Raw genomic sequence first — 12074 nt, forward strand, 5'->3', positions numbered from 1 at the left:
ATGAACGAGGGCCGATAAAGGGTCTGATATGAAAAATGACATGTAATTATCTTTTTATCATATACTTCAGCAGAAGATATACAGACAAGAACTATTAAAATTTAATTTTGTTTGTCTTTGCACTTTCAAGAAATATTTACAGACGACCAAAACAAATTCTTTACTTTAATTGTTTTATTAATAAAAAAAGCCTTTTATTTGTTTTTTTTATGTTTTTCAATAATATTGTCACCTCATTTATGTCTTTCAAAACAAGTTTAACTTGATTCATTTTTGCTCCTCAACTATTTTGGGAAAAGTCTTATCACTCAGTATCGTTTTGCGCGTTCTGTTGTTTCAATCAAATTTCCGGAAATGCACGAAGTTGCATGTGATAAACGTCACGGAAATTAACGGAAAGGCATGTGATAACATTCCGGAAGCAGTCAATAAAGGTACCTTTATCAGCCCGCTATTGAAATTCTTAAGAATCTGGTCAATAAACCTAGTAATCCTTTCATAGCCTTTTGATATTTTCAAATGTTATTGAACTGTAAAATTTTAGTGATATTTTATACAAGTATATGATAATTACCCGTCCATCTCTATCTTGCAATTCATCTCATCATTATATACTGTAACAGTTGAGGAGCCTTGTTTGTCGGAAACTAACACAGCATGCCAAGTATGGCTAAATCATAATCTAAATATATCTGTACTAGTTGCGATATTTTTGTAAGTATAAACGTTAGAAGTCTATATCTATATATTGATTTTACGTCATTATCTCAAACTTTCCTTTCATCTTTCTATATGATGATTTTCCACCTCACGCTAATCGGGTGATACGAGTATTTCGCGGACAGTACAAAAGTGTGCACGGCATCAGCGGCCTCCGTACTTGACGGCCACTATTGATGAAAGCGATAATTCGTTGGTCATTCAAAAAAACTCATCATAGGCACCAGGATTAAATGTTGTACTTACGACAGACGAGCGTTTCGTCTACAAAGGACACATCAGTGACGCTCGAATCCAAAAATGTTTAAAATGCCAGATAAAATACAAAGTTGAAGAGCATCAAACTCGGGGATGTTTCTCGGCCTTTGCTGAAATTTAAGTAGATAACTCTCTCTGGTTTGAAGATTCAAATATTTGAATGTCTAAAGATAGAATAACCGTACACCACCATCTCTAATAAAATTGAGAATGGAAATGTGGAATGTGTCAAAGAGACAACAACCCGGCCATAGAACAGAAAACATCAGATGGTAAGCAACATGTCTTCAACGCAGCGGGAAATTCCCGCACCTGGAGGCGTCCTTCAGCTGGCCACTAAACAAATGTACTAGTTCAGTGATAGTGAACGTCATACCTTACTCCAAATTGTACACAATGAACAAAAATTAAAAATAGTACAAAACTAACAAAGTCCAGAGGCTCCGGACTTGGGACAGGCGCAAAAAAAAATACGGCGGGGTTAAACATGCTTGTTAAATCTCAACCCTCCCCTATACCTTTAGCAAATGCATAAAAGTCAACGCATTACAATAAGTACTTTAAAAAATTCAGTTCAAGAGAAGTCCGAGTCTGACATCAAATGATGTAACCAAAGAAATATAAAAAGTGTGTTTACAAGACTTTAAAACATATAGAATGCGAGACCTTGCTCATAATTTCTATCCTGTTTTGAGCTGAGGACACATACATTTTATACGTTGAAGAATGATTGGTTGATTTCTTTATATTGTAATTATTTCAACTGAATGAATCATTTTGGGTCATAACCATCAATATTGAATTTGAGGAGTACGACGTAAATTCCATGTATGGATATATCATGTTCAAAACATGTATTCTTTATTAGATCACAAATCAAAAAACGGAAAAACATTATCTGCGTTAGAAACGGTCGGTGAACGGTCATTTACTGTACATCATCAATAAATATACGGTCAATGCAATCTAAATGTACAATAACAGAGCTTATTTACGTCAGACGAAACTCCAAAAATTATAACTTAACCAAAATGAATTAACAAACAAATATACAGAACACAAAAATGGAAAAGGTTTCTAACTTAGAACAAGCGTTAACACGATGCGGGGTTAAACACGTTACGTTTTATGATCTTCCCTCCTTTTACCCCTAGCCAACGCAGAATAAACAAACAAAAACAATACAAACTGTATTTTTTATTTCAAAAGATGTCTGAGACCGATATTATAATAGGTAACAAATGATACTACTAGTGAATAAAATTACAATTATCAACACAATTAAAACAGTCTAAATTCAGGTCTTAACTAGACTGATTGAAAGATCATATTTTTATCATTTGAAAATCTAGCACAATTCCACCCATTAGGGCTTCATTATTATAAAATATTTCAGAAAAACATAAGGTAGACAAAAAAAAGCATGTGATTTGTCTGATTCGGAAGGTCATGAGTAAGAGGATGGGCTTGTAGTTACGACTGTTGGAACATGTCCGTCGTCATCTGTGAACCAGATTTTCAATAACAGTCAACCAGCTGGTGATGCTAACATAAGAACTCATGATATGATGTGTTGTTTTAATTTACTTTGTACGATTTAAAGGCTTCCCGAACAATGCGTCCCAATTATTGCATGTTTACTACCTTTCTGTGATTAATCACAATTTAGGGCAAAACTTCAGATTTACTCACCAATACCCCCCTTTGTCCTTTTTAAATCTTGATATTATAATTGAAATTTTACATTTACTTACAAAGGAGAAAATACAAATAACATGTACAAGATAAAGTTAAACACATAAAATGACAAACGAAAAAACAAAGAACAAAAAAATATGTTCAGAAAACATTAAACAGAAATCGGAAACTATTTATAAGCAACATGAATCTCCACATAAAACCATGTGCTACAGAGCACAACTTGCACTACTACATTTAATGACACATTCAGCATTACTCTATAGCTAGTACCATACATTCGTAAATAGTAATGAAAGTTACCTGAAATATAATTTAATACGCCAGACGCGCGTTTCGTCTACACAAGACTCATCAGTAACGCTTAAAACAGTTATAAAGCCAAACAAGTACAAAGTTGAAGATCATTGAGGACCTAAAATTTCAAAGAGTTGTGCCAAATATGTTTAAGATAATCTATTCCTTGGATAAGAAAATCCTTAGTTTTTCGAAAAAATCAAAGTTTTGTAAACAGGAAATTTATGAAAATGACCATATTTTAAATTGATATTAATATCAACACCGAAGTTATATCATTTGATTATGTAACATGTGATGCTAGCAGATTGTCCAATTTATCCGGTCTTATCATAAACGAAATAAACTTAACAAATTACAGAAATTTCAACTTCATGATTTTGTGGTACCATTATTATTAAAACTAGAAACCTATTGACTCTTCCGTCAAATCAATTTTTCAGGTTGAACACACTTTTTTATAGTATCTATACTGGTATTGGCATCTCAATTATACAGTAATATTGATGCATTTCTCTATGTAACACATCAACTTTCATATCAGCAGGTTACTGGTTTAAGGCCATTGCTCCCTGGTGTTCTAAGGATTTTCTTATCCAGGAATAAATTACCTTAGCCGTATTCGGCACAACTTTTTGGAATTTTAGTTCATCACTGATCTCCAACTTTGACCTTATTTGGCTTCATAACTATTTTGATATGAGAGTCACCGATGAGCCTTATATAAACGTAACGCGCGTCTAGCGTACTAAATTATAATCCTGGTACCTTTGATAACCAATTAGGCTTGCTTTCAGTATAACCCCGAACAAGCTTTGCTACGGGTTAATTGGGTTTATTTTTTTATCGGTTTTTATTTTGATAAACCTTTTTTAATTTATTTCATCATTATTTTTCATGTAAGGGATACAAAAAGCGATTACACTACTGGTGGACTATCAGTCACCAAATGTATCATCAGCTCGGATGTCAGTACTTTTGTACTGACAAGAATTATAACAAAAGTTTCTAATATCGTTCGCTTATAAATTTTGAAATTATAAAAAAAGTAAGGTGGTTTAAACTCCCTCAGGCAAAGTCGATCTTGGGTGATTTTTATGTGATTTGTAGACATATAGCTCCTCAACGGTTTAGTTATGGTACATTTTTGGCTTTCAAATATTCAGCTTCGATCCTTCCTGTTAAGTTCTATCCAGAAAAGCACTTTGAATGCATGCCATTTATAACTTGTTGATTTTAATTTTAACAGCACCTCTGCTGAGTCCACCAGAATATCATCAGCTCAGTAATCTGTATGACAGTACGTGACTACATCTTTTATTACAAACCATCCTAAAATAGTCTCGGACGCATGAAATTCATAGTTTGTTGTTTTCATTTTCATCATCTCTACTGTGTACGTTTGATTCTTAACTTTTATTTGATTTCAAATAACTTTTTTGTATTTCTCTAATTGATAATAATTTAATTATTGAGAGTAAAAAAATATGAAGCTTAATGTGTATGTTACATCTCTATTATTGGCGACTGGTATACATCTTCTTGATATTTAGGGCACATGCATGCTGTTTTAATAGACAAACAACCATATTCTTCAATTGTTAAAACCAATAGATATTTTCAAAATGATTACGTATAATGGCGAAAGAAATCAAAGTTATTGTTTACTAAATGGCTGAATTTGGAATGGATAATCATGTTTAGTGTATATTTGATGCGTTTTCGTCTTATCCCATCAGCTAGTTGAAGTACGGCTATTGCACCCTGGTGTTCTGAATGTTTACTGTTAATGTATAACTGCCATCAATCAAGTTTAATAAAGTATAAGGAAAATACCGAAATACAGTTCCTGATAAATGGTTGAAGCGTTTAATACCATCAATTATTCCTTAAGTGTAATGAACAATATCTACTTTTGCCTGTTATATCTGATTTAGATTTATTAACACTTTTATTTAAAGGATATTTCATGCGAACTATTACTATTGGCATCAGAATGTCAAAGGTTTCAGAATCATCAAAAACACATATATATTCATTAACTCCTCTTTATTTGAAAATAAAAGTATAATTGATGAAAAAACATGTAGCTAATTCAAAGCCTAAATTGCCTCTGAATTAATGACTGCATTTGATACAGGATTTTTATCATTTGAACTGGTTTTTCAGTTTATTTTGATTGTACACTTTATTTGCAAACGAAGACCTATCAGTGAAGCTCAAATCAGGAAAGGTAAAATCCCAAATTAAGTACGAATTTGACATATTTAAAGAGCATTGGCATGTATAGTTGCTCTGTTTATTATGACAGAATTAGTTTTAACACATTTCAAAAGTTAATTTAGGTTAATATATGTATCGTCGAAATAATACATGACAACATGTTAAGACACAACGTAAACAACTTCGTTGCATGCATATCATTACTGCTCACAAATTCAAATTAATTTTATTAGAAAAAAAAAAAAAAAAATACAAAACAAAACAAAACAAATCAAAACAAATAAATGACCGCGTAACCATCACTAGAAAAAAAAGTGTATTTAAATATTCGAGTTGACCAAAATAGTGATACTTGTTAACCACACATAAGATAACAATTGTTAAGTTAGTGAAAAATTTACTGTATATGTGTCGAGAGTAATTAGTAAACTATGATGTGTGTTAAGTTATGTATCTGTAAGATTAATTTTACCTTGAAAGCTATCTAAAAAAAAATGAGCGGCTAGGACACAAGTTCGTGGTCAATGGAAAAAAAACCGCGAAGATATAACTGTTAACCAAAACTATTCAGAAATCATGAAAGTGATTGATAAACTCCAATATACTAGTACTTGATTTCCTGTTCTATATTCGAAAGCGGCAGTTATTATATATTCATGTTCATGACAAAAGCAGACGACACTCTTAAATACTATGTTTTTTCTACCACGAGGCACGAAAACTGTAGAAAGATTTGGCTCAATTCTTAAAGTTTGTCAACGCTCGTGAACATCATGTCTTGATTTTTATTCCAGCTTCTTTATTTGAAAACCACTTCCGTGTCGGCTGCAAAGGAAGTCAGCATTTGACGTACTTAGTTGTAAGCTTCTTATCTTTGATGGTTTTATAAGAACTTGTTTAAACCTGCTTTCTCACATTTCACTAGTATTCCAAGATGTTATGTTATGCTCAGTATTCAAATTTTCTTGTTTTAACAATTCGTTGATGCGATCATTTATATAACCTTTCTGTTCTTTAGGTATAAACACATGTGTAAACTAAAGTTTTTCTACCACAGCAAATATATGGCCTTTGCAAGATTTTACATTTTTGGGGCACTTTTCTTTTTTTTATGTCTTTTTAACTTTATAATTGATTTTTTTTGTACTTATTCAATTATGTGTGTGTATACGTTGTTATAACTTTCGTATCTTTTACAAATTATCCATGAGCAATAGAACCAATGCGATGAAAAAAAGAAGACAAAATGCATCAACAGCAAAAGAAACAAGATATCAATATATTAGATACAATGCGAGGTAAATAAATAAAATGTACTTACAAATACTTGTTAGATTACATTTTTTTAACAAAATGTTGACAGTTGCAATTGATATTTTTTTTTGTTATGAAAATGCAATGTTTTAACCTCTTTCTGATTAAAATAGAAGTAAATCATGTTTTGGCGTCACGTCATTACAACAGTAAACAGAATAATAAACGTGTCTTAAGGAATCTAGATTAATGTTTGTTTAATACAAGAACGAGTATTTGATTAAATACATAAAAATCAGTATTATTTTCCCTTTTGATTGATTAATGCCTTTATGAAGGTTATACATGATCAAGAAGATCTTATTTTCCAGTCTTTCTCAGAAGGAGATATATTAATGCCGAATAATATATAATCTAACACACCATATATAATGTAATAGAAATATAACATTGGGTGAGTGAAGGAAATCATTCACCCACACTGATATATTAATGGTGTATAAATGATGAAAATTTGGATATTATGGAATTGAGGATATAAGATACTGTCAAAGTTGGCGATTTTCTAGTAATCTTTCGGCTACATTATATAAATGATGGAATAAAACCATTAAGTAGAATCTCCATCGGCCATGGTTCATATAACCAGGGTTTCCGCTGGCGATCGCCATTTTCGCAATTTGCGAAAACATAATAATTGTGGCGATTAAAATTCGTCATTGGCGAAAGAAATATATATAACGATTTATTTTCAACCATCTTGTTTATTTACTTTTTTCGGGTTTCTCTGACTTTACCAATCAGACAATACTCGGAATTCACTTTGAACTCGTTAAGATTTTGACAGAGAGTCAATGATATGGTTAAATGGCTTCTGTCACATGTCACAAAAGGGATTTATTAACAACTTTGTGACGCACGTGTTTGAAGCAAAATTTTTACGCTTCCTCTCCTTCTTTTAATGATAGTCCAGAAAAAAATTGTTGTTATGACGAAAAATGTTCAAAAGGAAGAAAGGTCTCTGATTAAAAACTTTGTCATTTAACTTTCATATAGATCATTGATTTGAGTGGGTACTTTAAAGTCGTTTCAGTGACACACGTGTTTCAAGCATATAGTTTTACTTATTTACGATGGTCTAGAAAAGAAAACTGTCGTTATGAAGAAATCTATTCAAAAGGTTGGCATGAGAGTAACCCTTCAATGTAATGACTACACCATACACGAGGGATCAATTCCAAGTGATAAGATGCTTCGTTTTGTTGGAAAAACCTTTTCTTATTTAGGGGCGGAAGGAAATTTTTAAAAGAAAAATATATTTGTGTTACTTGGCGAAAAAAATAATAAAGTGGCGAAAAATATATTGTTTTTGCGAAAGAGGTGGCGAAAAATATATTGTTTTTGCGAAAGAGGTGGCGAAAAAAATAATTGACCCAGGGGAAACCTTGCATATAACAACATATACCATTATACTGTATACACTTACCTTCCTTTCAAAGAAAGCAATATCAGGATTGCCAAAGAGCCTGTTATTGGTTGTTTGTTGTGTAATTATTTTTCGTTTATTGTTTTTTTGCGTTGTGATCATACACCATTGCCCCAGGGTACTGGATTGGTTGGCACCCACAAGCGGTGTTTTATTCTGCTTCATTCTGTATCTTTCTGTTCAAAAGCTTCAATTTAGTGGTTCAATCGAGTGTTGCTGTATTTCAAATTCGTCTTTGGTTTTGGACATACATTAGGCAGGTAGTTTTCTCGGGTTAAAGGTGTACGGTGACTTGTATAGTTAGCATCTATTTAAGATCATGTGTGATGAAGACAAGTCTCATTGGAAAGCATAAAACATTTGATTATTTCAATATTTGCTGTCAAAAACGGTTCGGCCCCGTTTCATTGTGTAAAATACTTTTTTTGTATGAGACCGTTTTGGACGGACAATACCTTATTCCATCATAAAGTCATAACGTTTATAGAAACGTATTTAAAAGGAAAATGTCCGTTAGTTTTCGGGAGGTCTAGCTAGCTATGTACAAATTCAAGAATATGGCAGTTGCTATCAAAAACTCAATGTGTATGCATGTTTGCGTTTGTTTTTGTTGCACTACTGTAACAGTGTTTCTATAGTTTAGTTGTTTCCCTCCTATAGTTGTAAGTTTGTAAATTGGATGTGTTTTCTCTCAATCGATTTATGAGTTTTGAACAGTGGTATACTGCTGTTGCCTTTATTATGATGAGGATTTTCTGCTATTTTTGCAATTTCACTCAGTAAACAAGAAAGTGTGAGTGGTTGAAAGCATGTTTAAATACTGGTCATTGTTTGTTGTTTTATCAGCCTCGGAGAGTAAATACTCTTTAAAGATACCAGGCCTTAAAAGTAAAACGTAATAACAGAAAATTGACCATTAAAATGTAAGGAAAAACTATGATGTTAAAACAATTATAAATGCAAGCACATATTGCTAATGTTCAAAAACTTGAAAAGTTAGTGAAACAAACAAGATCGGTGACAACAGTGTGTAAATTTACATTCCTATTATTTGATATGAAATGGATACCACTGCATGCACTGATTAAAGCTTTAGTTATATTATTTTTATCCAGTGAATATTATTGCAATAGTCTTCGTTAAATAAATAAATAGTTAAAATGCATATCACATGCGAGACATGTTCAAAATATACCCTACCACTGTATCAGTTTATTCTTGTATATGTGTAATTATCCTATCGAAACATCGCAGAATATTTTAGATCAAAAAGTGTCGAAAGTGCAATGGTATCAATTTTGTAATTATCTTTGCATATGAAGCCAAAATATTGAACGCGCTATATGTAATTATTTGTTCGATACATTTGAAAAAAGTAACGACCTCAATGGTTAATTGAAAAAAGGGAATTTAAAAAAAAAATAAAATTAAAAACTTAATACTAGACTATACTTATCAACGGAACGAATGGAAATCAAAGAGAGGAAGAAAGATACCTTAGGTACAGTCAAACTCATGAATCTAAAATAAACTGAAAACCCCAGGCTAAAAAATAGAAAGACAAACAGACAACTAATAGCTAAAAAAACACAACATAGAAAACTATAGACTTAGCAACACGAACCACACCTAAAAATACGGGTCCTGGAAGGGTAAGCAGATCCTGCTGCACCTGAGGCAACTGTCGTATTTACGTCGTAAAAATACATTTCAAAATATATATTTTAACAGCTATATTATTCAAAAACTTATATTGAAAATTCACCTGCATTATTTTTTTTCATTTTCATTTCGATAAACTAGCTATATAGGTAGATTTGTACATATGGGTATGACAACATGAAACACACTGTTTCTGTTTTCCATTTGAAATTATAAATAAATATTCCTGAAAACCATTGAAAGCAGAGACACCGTAATTATATTTTGCTATTTTATTTTGATACATATGTGGGAATAAAACAGTTTCAAATTAAAAAGAGAAAATGTCTCCTAAAACAATCTGAAATCTAACTAGGAACCTGACTTTGAATCTCTGTTTTAGATTAGCCATCCTCATGAAGCTTAGAGTTTAAAAAAAAAATTGGATGAAAGAAACTATAGTTTAAAGGACAAAGTATCTAATAAAAAACTTTAAAATACTCGTTAAACCTTGATTAAAAATTAATTTCACGTTATTAGAGGATGAATTCAACTAATTTTTAAGTATTTTTTGTAGACAATTTAATCAGTTTTAAACTATAACATTCTTTCAATATCGTGCAGTCGAGAAATTGTAGTATTCTTAAATACATTGTGGATGGTTTTATTTTAGTAAAAAAAATGACAAAGAGATAAAAGGATTTGAACCACGCAATGTCTGTTCTTGTTTTATCAGAAACTTTATGAAATATGTAACTACACTGTGATGTTGTGCCAGAGCAGACATCAATGTGCACTTAAAAAATGGGTTAGGAGTATGCACTTTTTCTTTCATGTCAATAATCACTGAAAGCATTTAGTATGCACTGCATCTGTTTCTGTTTTCAAATATTGTGTTCAACTGAATATTTGTCTTGTTATTACATCGATTAAGTTTTATTGAGAACCTTTAATTAAAAACAGTAATGTTCGGAATTATTCTGTTGTTATTCAATGTAAATTCAGTAATTCCATCACAAGAAATTTTAGGCAACTATTTTTCAAGTCGATATTAAATCAAATTCAATATTCTGCCCTTTATAAGTCTTAAAAAGTCATTTCGAAACTTGGCACACATGAGCCCTGTATATCGCTCTTCAAATAGCATTCATTAAAGGACGAGTCTAATCTCATCAATCAAGATTTTCGTACATTTTGCTCGTATGCTTTCTATATATGTTTTGAAAATGCAACAGGCGTTTTTAAATAACTTACAATCTAAAGTGTCGAAAGTAATTTAAAATGCTAAAAAAATAAATATGATCATGTTTAAATTACACTAGAATATAAACTGTATACTATTTGCTTTTTGCAACTCTTTTACATCTAATGTTGTAAAAGGCAAAACCACAAAATAACAGAACTCAGAGGAATATTCAAAAAGGAAAGTCCCTAATCAGATTGCAATATCAAAAGCCAAATCACATTAAACAAATGGATAACAGCTGTCATATATTTCTGAATTGGTAGAATAAACCTAGCTTTATAGTTAGCTAAGCTTCACTTGTATGACAGTTGCATCAAATTCCATTACATTGACCACGATGTGCGAACAAAGCAAACATGCAAGAGGGACGAAAGATACCAGAGGGACAGTCGAACTCATAAATCGACAATAAACTGACAACGCCATGGCTAAAAATGAAAAAAGACAAACAGACAATCAATAATAAACATAACACAACATAGAAAACTAAAAACTAAACAACACGATACTCAACAAAAAACTAGGGGTGATATCAGGTGCTCCTTTAGGGTGTGCAGATCCTGCTCCATATGTCGCACCCGTCGTGTTGCTTATGAGATAATAAATCCGGTAAAAAGTATAATTCGGTAGGTCACATTTATGAAAGGGGAAGGGACTGTAGTTACGACTTAAAGAACATATTCGATATCATTTGTGAAACGGTTATTCAATAACGGTCAACCTGGTCAGCCTACAAAATAGACAAAAATGTATAAATTATTTAATGGTAAAAAATACTGAAATAGGCGGAAGACATTAAATGATTTTTGAATTTTTGGTGTTTGAACACAATATTTAAGCACAGAATTTAGGTTTTTTCTTGACCGCCAGTTTTTATTTGTGGAGGAAGTTTGAATGCCCGAAAAAAACACCGACCTTCGGTAGGAAAACTGACACTCCTAATCAATTAAGATTGGTGTCGAGTGCACCCGCACGCACGGGTTCGATCCGACAACCTCAGTGTTGACCAGCAAGTGGTGATTATAGTGGTTACTTGTTAGACCAATCAGTCATTGAATTCCCCAAAAGATATGAAAGAGAGATCGAAACCCATAAATCATAGTCGAAACTATTAAGAGAGAGGCCATTATCAGATTTAGCAAAAATGGAAACTAAAGAATGACAATAACTTCTGTTCAGATATTGTATTACATCAGAGGCTCCTCCATGAAGTCTGCCTCATATGAAAGACCAGAGTTGCATAGTTTTACC

The sequence above is a fragment of the Mytilus trossulus genome, chromosome 7 (genome assembly GCF_036588685.1).
Source record: "Mytilus trossulus isolate FHL-02 chromosome 7, PNRI_Mtr1.1.1.hap1, whole genome shotgun sequence".
Taxonomy (NCBI): Eukaryota; Metazoa; Mollusca; class Bivalvia; order Mytilida; family Mytilidae; genus Mytilus; species Mytilus trossulus.